The sequence below is a fragment of the Pagrus pagrus genome (genome assembly GCF_965226575.1).
Source record: "Pagrus pagrus genome assembly, chromosome: 11".
In the NCBI taxonomy this organism is placed as follows: Eukaryota; Metazoa; Chordata; class Actinopteri; order Spariformes; family Sparidae; genus Pagrus; species Pagrus pagrus.
In genome coordinates, this window is record NC_140195.1 from 14442118 (window position 1) to 14464004 (window position 21887).

General features: G+C 43.5%; 1 protein-coding gene across 12 annotated transcripts in view; it reads right to left on the reverse strand.

The window, feature by feature from the left end:
• The window catches only part of LOC311265369 (ERC protein 2-like), a 164128-nt gene that overhangs the window by 19095 nt on the left and 123146 nt on the right, over nt 1-21887 (reverse strand). The gene's annotated exons all lie outside the window — the stretch shown is intronic.

Here is a 21887-nt window from a genome sequence, read left to right on the forward strand (position 1 = left end):
CATCTTACAGGCAGCTGTCTGTGATTTGAACGTCGAACAATGGAAATTGACTTGTAAATACTTACCAGAGACAGGTAATCCTTCTGCGAGCAATGTTTATTTGTACTTTTGTCCTTTGTTTTTGATACAAGATGCATTAATTACTGTAATGCATTGGGATCCAGGGACCATTTTGGAAATTCTCCTTGGTGATTCAAAAGCACTCTTTGAATTCATGTGCTATGCTGTCAGAATATTATACTCAGTAGACAAACAATAATCACTCAATGAGGCTGTGAAAGGGTAACGCAAATGTGCTGGTTTCTTCCAATAAAAAAAAGGTTGTTGCCTGGCAACCAACACAGCATTCTTGAAAATACAGCAAAACCAATATATCCAACCGTTAAGCTGATATTGGCCCATCACAGATAGATAAGTATTGGTATATTTATTGACCAATGTGCGCTGATATGAACAAGAGCTGTAAAATAGTTGCATATCTTTGTCAGTGTGCATATTGGCTGAAATAACGATGTCAGAAGTTTTTACTTCCTCATACAGCAACACTCTCCAAATTCGGTCAGGTCCTACTTGAATCTCCCAGCTAGACGAGCCTTCAAAACAATCAGTGGCCAATTCACAAAGATTGCAGCTGCTGATAGCAGCACGAACTGGGCATCGATCGCAACTGCTATCTCCTCTGTGTCAAGGTCTGATTCACAAAAGGTATTGCGCTAATGATATTACAGTGCAAACACGGCCATAAAAGTTTTGCAGCTGAGGACAATTTGCCCCTTGTTTTGCACGTGATTGTAATTATCCATGTGGCAAAGTGTGCAAACACACACACACACACACACACACACACACACACACACACACACACACACACACACACACACTGAAATGACAGCTGACAGCAACAGGGAGGAAAACAGTAAAGATAAGATTGGCTGATAGAGATTGTGGCAAAGATTGTGAGGGGTGAGAATGAGTGACTTAAGGAAAGTTAACTTACACTCTGCTTCATTTCAATCAGGGAAGACTTCATGAGAGTGAACAACTGTGTTATTGACACATGCACAATAAGGATTAGAAATATGAAAAGTTGACTCCCCTTAAAAATGCCCTCACAACTTTTTAGCAATGATGCTCACACACAAAGAAAGTGTGTGTCCTCTGCTTCAAAGTTAACCTGTATTGATTTTACACTTTATAAGAGTCACTGTTTGTGTAGCTCTCCCTACAGAACTAATCAACCTGCTGCTCAATAGCCCAGCTGTGAGGTCTGGTGCCAGGGCTGAACTGCAGGGCAGTGAGTAAAGTACAACAGGACCAGTCAGCCCCTCATCACACCAAACAACCTCCTGGCTACAGAACAAGGGGCGGCAGAAAAAGCAGAAACAGGCAGAGAAACTTAAAGAGAAGAGAAAAGTGAAGTAAACACAGATGCTCAGTATTTCCAGTGCTCCTGGTCAATAATATCACATATCTGACGCAGGTTATTCTATATCTATTGTGTGTGTGTGTGTGTGTGTGTGCTTGCATGTGTGTATGTGTGTGTGTGTTTCAGAGCAAAACTGGGCTGCTCCAGGGGTCTTAGATGTGGACTGTAATCAGGACCACATGATTTTGCCGCAGGAAGTCCTCGAGCAGAGGACAGGAAGCAGGAACACAAGGACCACATCATTAGTCTCGCTAGTCCCCAACCCCACAGCCAATAGGAGCCTCGAAACGGTGGGAATGGGTGTGGTTGGTGGTAGGTCCATGAGCGTGCACAAGTGCTATACATTTGTATTTGTGTGTGTGGAGCCTGCAGGCTGGTATTAATGACTTATTTGTTTATTGAGTGTAATGAGTCCAGGTTGTGTGTGTTTAGGAGAAAAACAGCAAAACTCTGGAGCTGGGTTGGGCCTGCTGCCAGTATACTGGTGCTAGCACGCACACACACACTCAAATACACACACACACACACACACACACACACACACACACACACACACACACACACACACACACACACACACACACACACACACATTACCAGACAGTGAAGACAAATGAGAAGCAAATGGTTTCATTGTAAGCTATATGCCTTTTCTCTGCTTCGCTCTGTCTTATGATGGTATAGTTTTGAAAACGGTCCGTCCAAAATACTCTACCACACACACATGCACACACACACACACACACACACACACACACACACACACACACACCAGCACGCACACGCACACACCTCTCCCACCAACAGCCCTCCTACCACATTCTCACCACCCCTTCCTCCTCTGTTCTGCAACCCATCAAGACTAAAGAGGCTAATTTCTGTCGATGGCTTACAGGTGGCCAGTGCAAGGTGAACCACATCCACTCTGTTGGCCGGCACACAGACACAACACACACACACACCGACACTTTGAAAAAAAACCATGCCTCTACCCAACCCTTTTATAAACCCAATGCCAAACATCAAAGGGAGGAACACACCTTAACACACCTCAAAGGCAGCAGAGACACACGGTTACGCATATGTGCAAACACACACACACACACACACACACACACACACACACGCACACATACACATTAAAACATCCAAACTCAAACATATGCACACTCGTAAAACCTTAAAACATGAAGGATTTCCAACAAATGGTTTGAGGGTCAACCCCAGGCCTGGGACTATCTCATGTTTCCAAACAGAGGAAAAAGCCTTCATAAAAATCTCCACACTGTTACAAATACTCAGTTCCTCACAGACCTTTGAGCTGTTGCAAAAAAAGTTATCAGCATCAATCTAAAAATGAGACTTTGAATCTTATCTTTGATCCTGGAAAGTTGCCTTTTGGAAATAGAAATTCTTCAGCTGACAGCAACAATCTAGTGAGTGTGAGGCGACTGATACAAATGACAGCAATATTATGTGGAATGAGGTTCGCTCCAGCTCTAAGCTTTGTGTAATTCAGTTCCCACAATTTGTCCATTATCTCAGAAATGTCATCATTCTTCCAACTTAGCACGTGTCACTTTCAATATCCGTATCCAGAGTTAGCCGGAGTAAATCATGACACAGACTTCTATTACCGTCTTCTGCCTCTGACTGAAGACAGGTGAACTGGTGACATGCTTTGTGACATTTCTCAGGTTGTTGGTTTAATGCTGCCTGTTTTTGATCATTCGCTCCCTCTCACACAAGCTCCACATTCTTTGATATCCATCTGTCTCCCTCAGTCATCTTATGAAGGTTAAGAAGCATGCTGCCAAATTACAAGACCGGGCTCAAACTCTTACATTCGTTCCAACCAGCAGAGGTGCATGTGTGTGCATGAGTGTGTGTGTGTGTGTGTGTACTTCTGCACATGTAGATTGGATTGCAGCTCTTTGAAGCCATGCCCTCACCATCATTAAACACAGTCCCAGAGCCTGGAACAGCTTTCTGGGAATGTGTCGATAGCTCACACAGACACACGCACACACTGCAGTGCCAGTAAAAATGACCAGCTCTCTTTGAAGCCTGTGTCACCGTGCAAAGTGATAAGATGAAAGCTGATCATCCCCCTCAAAGAATCTTGCAAAGCCTCGAGTGAACACTGTGCCGACAGGCCTGCACCTAGGCCAGGAGTGCCTGACGGGTGCCAAGCTAACTGCTACATGCCACACTTATCAGCTGCTATCTGATTGGACAGCGATTGCGAGCTGCCACTTGGCAATTATAGATTAAAAGTGGACAAGCTCTTTTGACAAAAAAGGTCTTTTGATGTTCTGCGGCACACATGGATTCCAGACCAAACTTTGACAAACAGGTGAATGGGTGAGATTGAAAGAATGCTTGGTAAAAGTGAAGAAAAATATACAGTATTTTTCAATTATTATTTTTACTTCCTAATACAGCGATGGCCCCCCAAATTATTTTATAATTTGTGTGTGCATAGTATACAGGCGTGTGTCTTTTTCATAACATGACTCTGCCACAGTACTTCAAAATGCGAAAACACTGAAATTATTTATACTGAAGCCTACAAATGTATACATTTTTTCAGTCGTGACAGTCAGAAATAAACATATATTAAACAACTGAGTAAATGCAGAAAAAATAGCGCAATAGTGTTTGTCTTGCTATTTAAAGCTGCAATTTAAGTGTACTGTAAAAGGCAAAGAGAAAGAAAATGCTAAACAAATGTACCATTAGCTTCCAGCCATTTTAAAAATGTAGGATGAAAAAATGACAGGATAACTGTCATAAAAATCAAACATGTTTCAAATAACCTTCATGAGAATGATGAGTGGCGATCTGATCCATCACATGCTTTCTGATCTTCTGACTACCAACATCAGCCGGCTCAGACCGTAACACACTCAGTCCAATGCAAGGATGTCATGAGAACCGATGCTTTTTTTCAGGCAACGTAAAATATCCATAGGTTCTAGTAGGGTACTGTCCTTCTCGTTCAGTCTGTGCCATCTCTCATCAAAATACGCAGGAGTTTATGTTGAAGTACATGGGATTCATTGTTTTGTTTTCAGATTTTACTGCGGTATAGAGCTGGGTATCAGGAACCGTAGAGTTCCACTGGTATTGGTGTTGATTATACATTTCTGGAATTGTGACAAACCTCGTCCAACGTGGTCAGATTATCGGTGACACACAAATCTTACTACAACCTGCCCAGCAATGATGTGCGTTACCATCTTTAGGAATGCCGAGCAAGGCAGAAGACTCTGACACCAGGGAGCGCAATCCTGGCTCTCGCACACAAACACAAAAATGAGAAACAGAAAAGAGAAAGGACAAAAGAGATTGGGAGGGGGAACATAAGAGAGAAAAGAAAAGATACAGTGAAAGTAAGGAGGACTTAATCCCCGCTCCCTCCCTGTGGAGGCGTGCAGGCAATGGTGGAATGGCCTGCTCACACGCATTTAAACAGGGGCTTATCCCAGCACTTTGATACACCTCTCTATAATTGCCTGTGTACATATCTGCGTGTATGTTTTCGAGCGTATGTGTGTGTACGTGTCTATGTGAGCGTACAATGTTGTCATGTCTGTCAATCTCGCTCATTATGCTTAATCCCCGGGATGACACTCTCAATCCTCTCTGTCAACCTGGGCCTTTGCAGCGGCACTCAGGCGAGGAACTGGGTTTAGCACTTGCTCGCTCTCTTCGCACACACACACACACACACTCGCACACACATACGCACTTGTCAGGTAACACCGGAGCAGGTCACAAAGAGAAGAAAGCATTTTTGCTGGGCAAGAAAAGCAAACAACTATCCCACATCTGTATACGTGTGTGAGAATGTGACGGAGAAAGAAGAGAAAGAGGGAAAGAGACACACACACACATGCACTCGCACACACACACACACACACACACACACACACACACTTCAGATACAAAGAAAGAGGAAATCAAGCAACACTTCCTGTGTTTGGAAATTCAAAACTGCCACAAAGCGATGATAGAGAATGAGTACAGGGAGGCTTAAACTGATCACTGAACAGCAACACAGTTTAAAACCCACAGAAATATCTACAGCTATTCATTTTTCTGTTGACCCCCCCCCCCCTTCTTCCCATCCCTCCCCCATTCTCTCCTCTCTCCCTCTCATCTCTCCCCATTTTTCTTTCCACCAAAAGGGAATCCGAGAAATGTCCACAAAACATCTTTCACCAGTTGTTAATACTGTTTCTGCTTTGCCATGATAAAGTCACGGTATGTTGCCTCATTCCACCCACCCACCCACACACAGACACACACAGACACACACACACACTCACACGCATATAAAACAAAGGTGGACCTCATGCATGCAGTCATATAAACACGCGCTCGCTTGAAGTTATTTTGTCGTTTGAGGATCAACACACACATAGGAACAGTTTGAAAACTGTGAATTCTGAACTTCTTGCTGTTTCGTCCAAAATACACAACATTTAATCAGGCTCTCCTCCCGCTCTCTGACATCAGAGCATCAGATGATAATGTGTGTGTGTGTGTGTGTGTGTGTGTGTAGTGGTAGGATGAGGCAAAGGCCCGGCCGACTGAGCTGACATAACAGCTGACATCACTGATAAAACTTCTGGCCTGTGATCTCAGTGTGTGTGTGTGGCGCTCGACTCACCAGTTGGCAGCAACAGCTCGGATCTGGCAACTCCTTTAGCTGATCTGGCAATCACTAGCCCTTGTTGACCCCCGATATTGAGGGGAAATATGCTCTCAGTAGGTGGCATGTGTATGTGTGTTACACTTCCCACAAACATCCCACAACGAAATGATGTATCTGAACTTTATGGGTGTACTGAGGCAGTATTTTGGGTATTAATTTGGGAATTAAGGAGAGAAAGAAACAAGACTCGGGCAAGAAAGGAGACAAAAAAGCCATTCATTTGTAGATGGCTTGTTTCTAAGTTCAAAGGGACGGGGCTTGTCTTTATGCGCAAATGTATAAAATGCAAGGGAGTCATTCTTTTGAACGTGCACACACACACACACACACAAACACAGACGCGTACAGGACGTGCACACAGACAAACACACACACAAACAAATTATGGCTGAGCCCAGTTATTACCTAAGCAAACAGAGTTAGTCTGAATGGAATGCCTGCTGTGAGACACACCAGTTCCAGACACAAAGCCTCGCGTTGCAACAGCGAAACAGACACACACATGCAGTTCTGAGACGCACACACATTACACACAAACACTGTGTGAGAGAAATAACTATGTGTATATGTAATTAGAAGGCAAAACAAAGAGAACACATGTTTGGGTCTTGTTTTCTGGCCTACACTTCAGTTCATTTGCACCGCAGTGCAGAAGGGTCTGCTAAGCCATTGTTTTTGATGCTGCTAAACACATGGTGGCTTGCTGGAGAAGCAAGAGGGTGAACATAACCGTGGATGAACATGTGTGTGTGCCATTATAGTTGGCTGGGGAATATTATTAGCATAGAACAATAAATACTGTAAAATATAGATTTTATGGAGCAGTGATTGTTTGGATTTTATTCCCTAAAATATTGTTTTTCATTCCATAAAAGATTTTTGTTTCTCTTTTGTGTTGAACCAAACATAAGTATACACAGAAGTGCACACATGCACACATGTTGCTTGCCAGCAGACAAGCTTTATTGTTTAAGAGCATGCGCTAATGAGGAGCTATGTTTCACAGCTAGGAGGTATTTGTCACATTTTCCCTTCTTTTACTGAAATACATCAAAACTCAAATAACTTACAGCTTACATTATCAGTCGCAAAACACCCTTCTCATGAAACTGATGTCAAACCTAGCGCAACATTAAATATTGCCTCAACACTGCTCGGATTCACCTGCTGAGCATTTGGTGAATAATTATTCAGCACAGCCATCGTTCATTGAGAGAGATTAAAAGAGAGAGAGGAGGCAGAGAGAAGGAATGTGACTGAGAGAGAGAAATTTAATTGAGACGCAGCAGAGAAAGAAAGATTGCGTTCGCTCTGGTATGCCATCTTTACGATCTGTCTGTGAGAGAGCTCGTGAAAATTGAACTCAGGTGTAGTGTGATCCCGAAAAAGCCATTTCCCCATTAGGTCTATGGAATCTCACATAAACAAATTACACAAATACTTTCTCTATAAAGGAGAGGGTGAGTTTTCTCTAACTGTGCAGTGAAACCTGAGCGGGGCCTTGTTTATGTGTGTGACAGTGTGTTTACATTGTCCTCCGCTCCCATCCCTTCAGATGGGGAGAACTCCAGGCCTCCGACAGCTCTACTCCTGTCACACTACCTGTCTGTCTTTGGGATTTATGTTATGTAGAACATATGCCGGGTCTTTACGTGTGTGTGTGTGTGTGTGTTTGTGTGTGTGAGAGTCGGGAATGCCAACCAGTGCTCTGTCCTCATTACAACCAGCTTAACCACTCGAGAGTGATGAGTTCAAGGATGGAAGGAAAGGTTGGAAGCCAAAGAGAAGAGAAAAAACAATGACTAACGGCCATGACTTTGAACCGCCTGTGATTATATCTTTTATGTAAGGTCACGCAGACATCACAAAGATTTCTTTGTCTTTTTTCCTAACCTTTAATTTGTCCAGTAAGTTTTCTAATGCCTGCAACCACAACCGCAGTCATATCAAATACACTACCCAAAACGTTTCATTCACTTCATCTTGTGGATTGATTCTGCCTCGTTTAAAATGGCAAAAAAAGAGTAATTGATTGACCTTTCATTCATGAGGTACAGATTTTTGCCATTTCATGTTTGCATAACTGCACAAAAACAAGCACCATCTGCTTGGCTGCCAGTGAGTACAAGGAAAGGATAAATAAAAAGTTTGATAAAAAACATGGATCAGTTTCAACTTGTGGAATGCTAATGTTAGCTGGCTAGCTTGAGCTTTCACCCCTGCCCGCACTATATCCTGTCCCGCCCGCTGTTTGCCACAGCAAGCGAGTAAATTTCGCTTTCGCCAGTTCTGGTCTGACCGCGGCATAATACAACCACAGCTTTCGAATGTTGGCCACTGAGCAGTAACACTAGAGCTCAAGCAGAACCCATTTACCCAGCCAAGTCCTACTAAGAAGGAGACTGAGGATTCAATCCAACAACCTTGAACTCACAAGACCCTTTCTCTAACCTTGAGGTTTGTGTCTCATTGTCAGCACACAGAAATCTATATGTAAATGTATTCAAATAAAGCCGAACAACAAGTGCAATAACCTTGCAATATCCCTGGACAAACCTCAGTGACCTGACCTGATTCATAATCCTGACACCTAGAATGAGTGCGCAGTAAACTGCAATGCTGTTCCGAGATCAGTAGGAGAGGGACCACCCAGCAGTGGAGGTAATCCCATAGCTGCAGGGTTGAAGCCTTGCTGCGTACACACTCTGACAGGCTAGGCCACTCCTGGATAGGATATTAGAGTGGAGGGAAAGTACAATGGCATCTATTGATGACTGGTGTTAGGTTTTATCCTACCGTACTCTACTCTGCTTTTGGTGAGAAAGAATAATCAAGCAAGTCTCTCTTGCTCAGTTACCTCTCTTCCACCCTTTGCCAGCTGGTGTACAGTTCAACATAGTCTTAATTACAGGTGGGCGATAGCTGTTATTTTCTAGAGCAGGTTGTCTGTCACAAGAAGGTTAATGTAGTTCCTCTGATATCAAAAGTTAATATCTTCGTCAAATGTTTAGGCCGCCATGTGCCAATAGACTGAAGTCTCAATAGAATAGTCAGACTTTTGAGTATCAAAATCAAACCATCAAGCAGTCCATTAATAGTCAGACAGACAAAAAAAAGTACACAAGTGAGCACTGACTTGATAGAAATAAGACTGGGAACCGAACCTCAGTACTTTTTTGACATAGAAATGTGTCCATAGTGCAGAGCATCAAAAACTGTCATGTTAAGCTGGATTTTGAGATGTAATACTCATTTTTTGATAGTTCCTTATACACATAAAACAATTGCAGATTTCACAGACAACAAAATTGTACCAGACACATTCATCTGGCCCACATTCCTTGTGGAATGATGGCACTTGGGCAGTCCACTTCTGATCTGAGCCAGGAGCAGGCCATACCATGATCACATGTCAGCCAAGGGTGAACCATATAAACCAGACATGGCCAAAGTCTGGGCCACAGTTCATTTCTATTCTGATCTGGGCTGAATCTGGCACAGACTTAGGCCAGTTCTGGTTTATTTGGTGACATGTGGCCATGGTATAGCCCGCTTATGGTTTAGATCAAGCAAACAGGAGTGGTCCACCCAAATGCCATCATTCCAGGCGGTATGTGGGCCGGATGAATTGTCTGGTGTGGGCCAGATTTGGGCCACAACAATTTTGTCATCTGGGTTGACAACTGCTATTTTCTGGCATTTTGTCTTTATTGATGGTGACATTTGAGGTGGATGGAAACAGAGTAAAAAAAAGAGAGGAAGGGGATGACCCTAGCAGACCTGAGGATACCGAGGTTACTTAAGCACACAGCCCAGAAAGAAGAGGAAGAACAACACGTTAATATTACTCAAGAGATTTTGGTATTGGGAGTAAAATGTCAATACAGAGACTTCAAAGGCACCCATCAGCACCCCAAGGGAAAGCTGAGGAAAGATCAACTTTATGTAAATGTCCTCTGACACAATGCTTGCAGTTGTTTGCCACTCCTTGGATATCGCTTCCAGCACAGATGCAGGATCGGGAAGCTATTAGTAAGAGCATCTTGCCAAGGCGTCAGTCTTGCCAATGTTGTATCATAACAGTCAGAACAACACCTCCCACAAGGTCGAAAAAGACAGAAAAGCTATTTCATACTCGGGAAACAAACTGCAACAGGTAATGGACTACTTCCCTGTGTGCAGTATGGATGCGAGATCACATCAGAATCTGCAGAGTATGTTAATTATGTGCTCACCATAATACACCCATAAAGTTTCATGAGAGGCCAGAGATTGCCAACTACTTTGTGTCTGTACGAGCGAACATAGCGTGAATCAACAAAACTTAGTTTTGACAAAGAACATTGTAATTGTCCACTTAGCACCTAAGGTTACTGTGGGCAGCTATCTCCACTTTGAGCCTCTCTGGATTGGCAGACACACAGAGCAGCCCACTGCTGGTTCTGTTTTAGCCCGTCAAACACACTCACATCAAACACACAGCCAGCGGCACTCTACAAGATCTAGAGATGGAGAGAAGAAGAAGAAAAGAAACCGAAAGAAATGGAGAGGGAGCGACAGAGATGCACTGATTCAAAGCAACCCCCAAAGTGGAAGCCCCGGGATAAACAACCAATCAGAGGAGAATCGCTGTCTAGCCCAATCAGAATGCATTCCAATGAGAATCCTCTCCAGACCCGAAACAACTAAACCCCGGAGGTATGCACATAAATACGACACATACACACAATGTGACCTAGATACACAGCAGTATCTTAACTAAGGTCCTGACGATGTCTGGCCTTAGAACATCTGAAACTCAAAGAGTCTGTATTCAATCTGCGCTCAGTCTGAATCCTCGCTCTCTAATGTAAATTGCAACATGAGTGCAAACAATGCTTTATGTGTATGTGAGTTTGTGTGTGGTTTTGTTTGTTTGTGTGTGTGTGTGTTGGGGGGGTCCATGATTCCATTGCAGACAGATGGGATTGGTGTCTTGGCTCATTCCTGGCAAGGATACCCCTGTTTCAGGGAGAAGAGCAAGGAGGATAGTTGTGGGATGCGGGACAAAAGGACATCAGTGTGTGTCTGTGTGTGTGTCGAGCCTGTGCGTGGTGTATGTGTGCATGACTTTGAGGAGATAGACTTCCTTTGGTTTGGAGTATAAAGAGTACACCATGCTAAGGGTGCAAGGGATTTGTGTGTGCGAGACTGTGCGCGCACAAACAAGTTTGCGCTTGCCTGCTTACTGTACGTGTGTGTATGTGCACGCTCAGTTGTTTCCTCGGCCAGTGTGTGTACACGGTCGCATGAGAGTGTGTGGTTGTATAGATCCCCTCTTGGCAGCGGCTGTGTAAGCCGAGGAGGGTCTTACATGGGCTTTAATCCTGTGCTGAATGTCATCGTACAAGTGTGGCTTTTCCATGGGCCCAGATAAGAGAGAGGGAAAGAGAGGGAGTTCTGCTCCACATGTGTACGTTGCTTGCATGTGTAAGTGCATACATGTATGGGAAAAAGAACACGCCCTTGTAAAGTAGCCTGACCCATCGGGCTGTTGACAAGGATTATAGCTGTGACATCCAAAAAAGATGTGAGGGACAGACAGAGCAGCTACAGCACTAATCTGCTTGTCTGAGCTGATCTAGCGACAGGGAGAGAGGCCGTGCTGGCATCCAATTCTTAGGTTTCACTGGAAAACACAACCTGGCTGAAAACACACCACTCAGCCCAACAAGCTGAGCTGTGTTGGACTAACTCTTAATCAGGCCAGGGGTTTGTATACTTTTTTTTTTTTCAGTGTGGGGCCCAAATGAGAAGTTTATTCTGTAGCCCTAACACTCAGGGGCTTTAAAACATTTTACTACCCATGTCATATGGGTACCCTGCAGCAATAGGCCTGTGACCCATTTTGGGATTTGAAGCCTAAATTCAACAAACATTACGCAGGTTGGTGTAGGTCACTGATATCGAATGTCAGAGGCTCTTCTTTTGTGGGAAATAAAACACACCATAACAAGTCACACTGCAAGACATCAATTATGGACGAAGGTGTTGCTGTTTTGACAAATGGCAACACAGCACATCTCGCTTTTTACAAGCTTCCCAGACGTGGACGACCTTTGGGAAGTGACGGGCTAGCGTGAGAAATAAACTGCAGCCTACTGTTATACGAGGCCTAATTAGTGGTCAGCCCTTAATGTTGAGTGGCAGTCCAAAGGTTGTTGATGTTATTACAGTAGCTCCGCGATAGCCCGAGCTATGAAGCCTCTCCGCTGACTCTGCACCGGGATGACTTTCAGCGGGAGGAAACAGGTAAATTCCTGTTAGTTTTCCTCTTCAATTCTACAAGGAGAGTCCGATAGCAGCTCTGGCATTTCTAGAATACGGAAAGAAAACAGTGAAATTCCTTCTGCTATTACTTATTAAAATACATTTAGTGTTATTTCTCCACCACAGTGTTTCCGTGGGTGTCAATCTTGATCATAAATGTTTGCTTTCTATTAGGCGATTTAAGAGTATGTACAGTATGTCTGCGTATGTGTGTTCGTGTGTGTGTGTGTGTGTGTGTGTGTGTGTGTGTGTGGTGGTGCTTGAGTCAAAGCATCAGGAGCGCTGTATGTAGCAGGGTGTGACATCCTTTAAGTGAGTGGTACAATATCAGTAGTGATCAAGTGTCACTTATAGTAAAGTCGGCAGGTGTGAGACCTCACCCCTCCCACCCTCCCACCTCCCTCTATCCGTGCCTCAGAGCAGTGGGCACGTCTATGATTGGCAGCCTCGGGGCGGGTCCATGAGTTAAAAACCCAGTTTGGGGAACAACACAGGACTTACCCAAGACCTGAGGCGGTGTGGTATTTTTAGTGCTTTTAGTGTGTGTGTACGTGCATCCGTCTATGTGTGTTTGTTAAAAAGAGCGAGAGAGAGAGAGAGGGAGAGGGGGGAGAGCACAGGAAGTCTGAGGAAAATAACAGGTTTAAAGTCAAAAGGCTGTGATTCCCTTTTCTCTGTCTCCAAATCCCTATACCTCCCTCCATCAGTGCCTCTTTGTAGATGTTCAGACTTTCTCTTTGGGATGTAATCCGGCTTGAACAGGGGATCTGACCTCCAGAGCATCCCACTGAGAGTTCTCTCATGCACAATGATTTTGCTCTATAACACACACACACACACACACACACACACACACACACACACACGCACACACAAAAATGCACGCAATGTTCACAAGTGCCTCCCCAGGTGCGAGGTTCTCCCGAGGGAAGGGCTTTTGTGTGCTGCCATCTCCATAAGCTCACAAAACACCCTTATAATCCTGCCAATCCCTCTCTTTCTCTCTCTTTCTCTTTCTCAATATTTCTTTTACACACACAGTAAGAACTAACGCTACATATAACTAACGATATCCAATCTGTCCCCCTCCTGTCCTACAGTTGAATGTTTGAGCTGCACTGTGTAGAATAATGTATATTCAGAGTTATAGTATAAATTCTCTCTGCACTCATTGAAAATCTTACTTTTAAGTCCAGAAGAAATGGCTAGTCACGTGCTATTTACCTTCGGCATAGCTACGCTTTTCCTGTAAAAACAGGCAGAAGTCAATAGTGCGGTCCATCCCGAACCGCAGAGCTACCAATGCTGACTCTTCCAGTTAATATGACCGGACCGGGACAAAACAGCACAGCGGCCAAGAAGACGGAAGCCAATATGACGGGAATACAGTACAGAGGTGGTTTTCTTGCTTTGGCTCCTGGCAACCCAGAGCTGAGTCAGCAAGAACCACTTACTAAGCTAACGGGAGCTAATTACTGTGCATTTAGCGGAAGTTAGGAGGCCGCGTATGGCACCAGTCCGAAGGTGTTTTATTAAAAAGCTGCTGGTTATCATGCAGTTACTTTAGCAACAAGTAAAGCTACCTGTCCAGAGCTGGGCAGTTGTACAGTAAGGTGAGGTGAGCGAGGTCCGCTCACTCATAAAAAAAAGAAAGCATTTATTGAAAAAATATTTAATATACGCCCCCTAGTGCAGGATGAGTCATCAACATCTTAAATGTGTTTCCAGGAAGTTATAAACTCCTACCTACGAAACAGCTGTTTTTTTGCCACTGTTAGGCCTGGTGCTGGCGTACAGGTGAGATACGGAGCAAGACACATGTGATAGTGATTTTGACTTCATGGAAACTTTAATAGGTGGGCCTACCGACATGATTTGTGACATCACAAATAGTTTGGAAGCCAGTCATGCAGCGTCTAGTGCACAAATACTGATAATTAACTTTAGGAGTAAAGTAGGAGATATCTTGTGTCCAGAGGACTTTATACATCATGTACTTTGGATTTTTTTTTTATGAGGGGAGAAGGAATAAGTGCCAAGATTTAAATATGCAAATTTGACTTTTTTTCACCACAAAAGTCATGTCAGACATGGTTTAGATATTTTTTTGTATGCCTTAGTAATACATGTGTGGAGGTTATCATTAAGATCTGCATTTCCAATCTATATATAATTTTGAATGCATTCTGGGTCTCTGTCAGCCAACTGTTAAAAAAATATCTGGATGTGTTTTTTGGGAATGGCATGTGAAGGAGCGATGGAGATAACTGATAAGGAGTAAAACAGAAAGAGGAAAAAAGGAGGCAGAGAGAGATGAAAAATAGCGACAGCTTGAGGTGTACTGATTTATGACTGTGGGCCGGCTGAGCCATTTCTGCTCAGAGAGAAACCAGAGAGGAGTTTACAGACAGACTGAATCACACCTGGCATGTTCAGACAGTCAGGGGAGAAAGAGGTGGCTCGGTAAAAGTACTCCAGCCGACAGACTTCGACGAACTTTGAATCTTTCAGTACTAATTTAAAAAGCAATCACTTGTCAGCACCATGTAAAATTGCTTGCATATGCATAGCCAATCAGGATAAGCCCATTTTTTTAGGGCGAGTGTTACTTGCAGAGTGTCTGTGATTATGAACCTGAGCCAGTGAATCTGTGGCCACAAATGAGAAAGCACTACAGTGCAGTCATTTAAATTACACACTAGAGAAAGAAAAGTAGGTGCTTATTGTCTTCTGGCAGATGTGTTTGTACACTTGAACTTAAAACCCCAACAACAACGACTGGGGAAAACACTTAATGATTACATTATAGCAACGTGCTTTGGTAAATCTAGTGAGGTCAAAGCACTCAGCAGCGTACTGTACAAAAGGACAAAGAGGCATTGAGACCATATGTTGAACTGGGGATGCTAACTAGACTGTGTAAAATACAGATTCTACAAAGGTATTGGGACACGCTTCATCCAAAATTCAAAATGCCCTAAAGCATCTCACAAACCCAAACTGGAACTAAACTGCTAATAAAATGAAATCCTTAAATACTATTAAACTAAAAGTACAACTGAAATAACCTCGGGCCAGCGGACAGTGATAATGTCTGGGCACATGGCCAAGTGTGGCTGCAAGAGGATGCTGACTCATGCCACCATCTGCGGCCGCAGGATGAATCCCATTTTGGTCCTACTTGGCCAGCTTGGATGAGAGAAGAAGCTTGCCAGTCTTGAATAAACAGGCCTCTGAACAAATAACATCATCTCCCAGTCGAGCATCGGTTGGGCTGCCCTTCATCTCCTGGGTTGCCCATGCAGGATCGGATGGATTAATTTTGGTTAGATGAGCACACACATGCAGATTTTCATTGCACGGATAAGCACTGATGAGAAGGGATTTACCTGAGATCATAAGTATTAATCTCTGCTCCTGAACATTGGCAGCTCAGCACAAGCGATTGCGTGTGTGTGTGGCCGTGTCTCTGCGTGTGTAATGAGTGTGTTGTGGGTGGGGAAAGGGAGTTTACTCAGACAAACTGCCTTATGATCCACACATCAGGTGTCTAACTGTCCTCTCCAGCATCTAACTTCAAGAAAACCACAAAAAACAACGTGAATAAACTTGTCTGCCTCACAACATTGCCAGTCCTTCCTTCCTTCCCTCCAGCCTCCTTCCCCCACCACCTCCTCCTCCCCCTCCTCCTCTGTCTGCTGGGGCTGAAGAAGCGTCTCTGGGTCCTGTCTGTCTACAGCTTCATACACCGACAGTGACAAAACAACTCTGTCATCGCTCTCCATTCACCAACTTGAATAATAATGTTCATTGCATTATACACACCGATATATCATTGTCAAATTAAGTACACACACAACTCGAGATGATTGAGACTGAGCTCCTATCTCAAACCAAAAATCTTAATGTGGCAGAATGTCAAATCCCTGTCCTTATTAACAGAATAACATTTATATATTTTTTGCATTTCAAGAACTACAGCTTCCATTAGTCTTGGACTAAAGGGTCATTTTTTGAATGCTAAGACCCACAGCACCATGCCCCTTCACAAGAAAACGGCCCTCTGGATAATAATTCAGGTGCTGTTTCAAGATGGACCAAAATAGATACAACACACAGCGTGCACAGATGTCATTGCTCAGGTGTTGCTGAGTTATTGACTTCTCTCCACTCATGTTCACCGGGGTGGAACAACCTTTGACCTCACGGGCTGATGATGCTGACAGCTGGCTGAGGGATGGCCTCGGTCAGACGCCTCTGCTGACCTCAACTCTGTGGTTCACCGGTCACCAAAGACATGCTGCAGAGCACGGCTACACACGTGTGAGGAGGTACCCACGGACCCTAACATTAGCCGAATTCACACAAGGATATGTATGTACACACAATCACACACAGAGAGGGATCATTGGTCTGCTAGTCTACAGCCTCGGCGTATATAATTAGAATGATGACCAAAAAACTGTCTTGTATTCACTCCTGAAATTCTAACGAGTACCGATAAATGAATTAAGTTGCGTTGATTGCATGATTACAATATCTCTTCAGGCAACTCGTAAATATGTGTGCCATCAGTTTATAGTTATTAAAGTGTGGGGTAATAGTTGTTTACACTGAAGATTCAGCCACACAGTGAGCAAAAAAGTGGCAGGGCTGGCTGAACCATTTTAGATGCCGCTGGCAGACTTTTCGTTCAAAGTCAACCTTGAATTAAAACGTACCAATTATAATCTAGTAGACCTGATATTTAAATTGTGGTATTTTGTTTACTGGCGAAAGGCATGCAGACTGCTATTATCAAAACGGTAAAATTGCGGACACTGAAACGTGATGTCATTTCCCACAGTTACAGTATCAATCTGTGAGAATGTGCAACTCAGTGCGTTGTTAGGCCACTGAAAACCCTTTTGAAAAACTCAAAAAGAGTATTTGGGTCTGTATATTGCTGTAATTGATGTCATATTTTCTATAAACACAAATGGACAATGATAATGCAATGATGGAAACGAGAGATAAAAACAGCTGCTGACAATGCTGTATTAAAAATAGCATTATCCAGGAGGATTCAATGAAGGGCACGTCATGTTTTCCTGCCTCGTTCATCTTATTCTAGCCAACCACAGAGAATAAAATCTGCTTCCTGTTTACGCCGGCACACGCATGTCTAGTGTGTGAATGCCCGTGGGATATGGATATAAAAGTTCAGGTTCAGAGATTATTTCTGAAACAGTGCTAAAACACTTCGAGCTGGAGGTCGTTTTTGTTTTAAAACCCTGTTCCCAAAAATACCTGTGTTTGTGTGGACTAGGCCTTAGAGTCTCTCCAGACAACGGCGAAGAGATTTGTCTGCCGGTCACAGGTGCTGCTGGAGTCTGCCACAGCCGAGGCAGAACAGAGTTGGCAGAATTAGACCACGCAGGCCAATAATCAATAATCCGCCAATTAGTAACAACGTCAACATTGCTTCAGTACCAAGAAGAGTGCATGCCACAGGTCTGGCTTTGTCAATAAACAAGATTTTACTCTGTGGCATCCTCACTGTCAACAAAGCGGAGAAATGTCCTACTTGACTAGCTCTGTATGTCTCTCAGTGATGCCTGGGTCAACTCCAGGATAATGAGTAATTCAGTTATCTCAGAACAATAACAAATACAGTTTAACATTAATTGTTCTCTGTTTTATGCTGTAAACCTATCAATGACTGACAAAAAATTACAAGAACACACGACAAGACAAAAAGTTTCTCTGCCTTAATGTGTCTGTGCACCAGATTTTTGTCCTCCTTCCATTTTTGCAGTAGCTTAGCCCCTGTAGACTGTTGCACAGTGGATCCAACTATCTAAAAAAAAAAAAACCCTTCCAGCGCTAATTCATTAAAGGACACAGATGTAAGTCACATTTATTCAGCAGCTTATACAAGGCCCTTTATTGATATCAAACTAAATCAATTGTAAACGAGAATGGCACTTTAGAGCGCATACATCCGCTAAGGCCAAAACATTAATACACCTGATTTTTCCAAGATCCACGCGTTATTCCCAGAGAAATTAACGAAAATGTCTGTCCCTTATCTGGACTACTCTGGGTCAGTAGACCCGTCCTTCATCCAGATTTCGTGGAAATCCATTTAGTAGTTTTTGTGCAGTCCTGCTGATCAACCAACCAAACAGACAAGGGTGAAAACATAAACTTCTTAGCGGAGGTATTTAGGCATTTCTGAAAGATCTTGTGTTTTACTGTTCCCTGGAGTTCACATGGGCAGTTTGTAACAACACGGAAAAACATACATGTCTACTGGTTTATTTTACAGTTTGTATAAGAAAGTGATGAAAAATGCACCCAAATTCTGACTTTCATAAAAGTTCAACCTTATAGAAATGAGTCATTCATGAGTCAGTTCAGTTTTGAGGCTAGCTTTGGTCGGGAGGAGCACTTGAGGCAGTTGAGAGACAAGCACAAACATTTCTGTGACACTTGAACTAAATTGCATTTTAGAATAATAAATGGGATTGGGTATCTGCTGTCCAATTTCAGTTTCCCACTGAATTCAAACTCCTTCAAGGACTTGCTTAATTTAAGCCGCACACACACAAGCGTGAGATGCTTACTGGCATACACAATGTAGACATACAAACACTGCATTCAGTGCAAACACAGCATGGGCAAATGAAAGCCATCTTCTTGACTTGTTTTAACCTGAACAAGGCCTCCCTCCTTCCTGCATGCATACACATGCACACGCGCACACACACACACACACACACACATACACAAACATATTTCTGTCCCCACTTGGAAAGCCTCTCAGCTTCTTTTCGCTTCATTCAGTACAAATAACTTCACGGTGGGATAAAAGCATAATGTTTCCAGAAAACCTCTTCCCCCCACTTTGCTTCACTCTTTTGGCCCCATGCTCTCCTTCACTTTTTCCCTCCAACCCCCTTCTCTTGTGCTCTCTGTCCAAAAGGACATTCTTATTTCATTAAAGGGAGGGGGGGGTCTGGGAGGCCAAGAGGGTAAACAAAACCTCTGTAATCAACAGCAGGACATACACAACCACAATGAGCCAATCAGAGCCTGGTGTCCTTTAGGACAGAACCATAGCTAACCAACACAAATCCACACCTGGACGCTAAGAACTTGAACTCGCCAACTCAAACTCAGCACATAAGTTTGCGTGGAATTCAACATGTAGCCTAGCGTTGGGAGGCAAGGTTATCCATAAGAAACACCAATCAAAGCTAGCATGCTCACACACACATGCACACACACACACATGCACACAGATCCCCAGCTATTTGTCTATCGGTGCTGTCATCTCTGTTTGCTCATATTAGGGAGGGCTCACTCAGGGACAGGATATGGGGATTAGGTCTGGCCTTATTGCGCTGTAGCTACACACCGCTAAATGGCTCCCATCTGTTCTCACATAGAGGATGGCTAATACACGTTAGCTGCGCTCGCATTGTGCACTGCCAGAATAACAGCAGTGGATAGATGAGTAGCACTGATATCGCTAGCCACAACACCACTCTGTGCTAAAGGCTAATGTGCCGGGCTTATTCTATTAGATCGGGATAAGAAGCACTAATACACACATACACACACACACACACACACAGACACACACACACGCCTTTGTGATATCTGATTGGAGATACCGAAGCAGTAGGCTAGTCACGGGTCTAACTCTAGGAATATACGTTAGAGCAGGGCGAGTTGAGATCTGGGGAGAGGTGGAAAGAACGGGAGCGATGGAAAAAGATGGAGAGATGGAAAGAGAGGGAGAAAGGGGGCAGTGTGGTCTGTTTCATTACGGTGAATCCTGACACTGCTGCATTCTCAGCACACATGGACTGGATTATAGGCTATGTGGGCTGCTCCAGCACTGTATAGCTCAGCGACGCTCTCTCGCACACACACACACGCTTGCAAATGCGCACACAAACATCATAGCTAAACACACTAAAGCTTTGCGCTGCAGGAAGACAAACCATTTGCTCACACACAAGCTATAGGACTCTTAATCCCAAAGGCAGCGGGAGGGCAAAGTGCACAACTACTAAGACATTGAGGTTAGTGATAGAATTTGCTTGTGATGGTCCACCTGTGGATTACTGGGGGGAAAGAAGGAGATGCACTGGAAACTATGAGTATACCATGCTGCCGGGTTTTCTCTCTGGTTCCCACATAAATATATTAGCGCCCTTCCCCTTTCCCTTTCTTTTCCCAACTCTATCTTTTGTCTCTCGCATGTACATTTATAAATCTTTTTCTTTGTGTACTTTTGTCTTACACACACACGTGGATTAGCTCCAAGCAAACCATAACCCTCCCTGCACAGACCTCTTTCCGCAAGTCTGCGTTCAAAGGCATCCTGAGTCTATGGGGGGCTTCGATATAAAACCCCCCAAACAGGAATTATCCTTTATGACTCCGCATTCTTCATTTTATGCTTTTTCAGCTCGCAGCCTTAAAAAAAAAAGCGTCATGACTGTTCTGGGTTGTATTGAAATTAACTACCCCACACACTGGCACAAAACAGGGTGGGGTAGCGCGGTAAAACTTTACTACAACTGAAAAAGTGGGGCGCGGAGAGACAGACTTATCCATCTCTGGTTTTTCTCACAGTGTCGTTTTTATCACCTATGAGCCCTGGTACGCTCGCTTTAGGCTGCTGGGTGTGTATAGGTCTAATACCAGAGTTACCTATACAGACATGGAGTGCACACACACAGCACGCAGCACAACCAGAGAGCACTTCACAGAAAGGCAGCCATAAACCTCTGAATAAACTGAGGCTCTTTAGTCGAGTGAAATTCATAAGCAATGGGAAAAGGAGCCGGGTTCTATTACACTCTCTTCTGTCATAGTTGGGTAATGCTGTGGTTATTGTGGTGCCATCAATGTTCCCGGCTAATGGTTACTCGAGCCCACTGAAGAAGCCTATTGTGTAGAAGATCATTAAAATATCTAGAGCAGATATACAGTACTACAACCTGGCAGGGAGTACAGCTGTACACAATGTAAATTTTGTACATTTAATGCTTCTATTAAGGTTTTGGAATCAAGCTTCAAATGTATTTTGTCATATTTCATGACGTCATCACCCTATACGGAAATACATATAAATCCTCAAACCGTGTTTCATCGGATTAAATGGGTTTATCTTTTAATCTTTTTTTTATTAAATCAACTTGCTTTAATGACTATAACTTGTCAGTTTGGTCAACATAAATAAATACTTGCACATTTACATGTACATACATTTACATGTACTTGTTTATGAAAGGCTAAATCTAACAAATATGGATTCAAGCAGAATATTTTGTTCGATACAAACATTGTGGATTTGGGAAATGTATTTTTCATGAAACGCTGTGCAAGCTGAATGCTGATTCAGAAATGTCAACCTTATGAGTGAAGCCT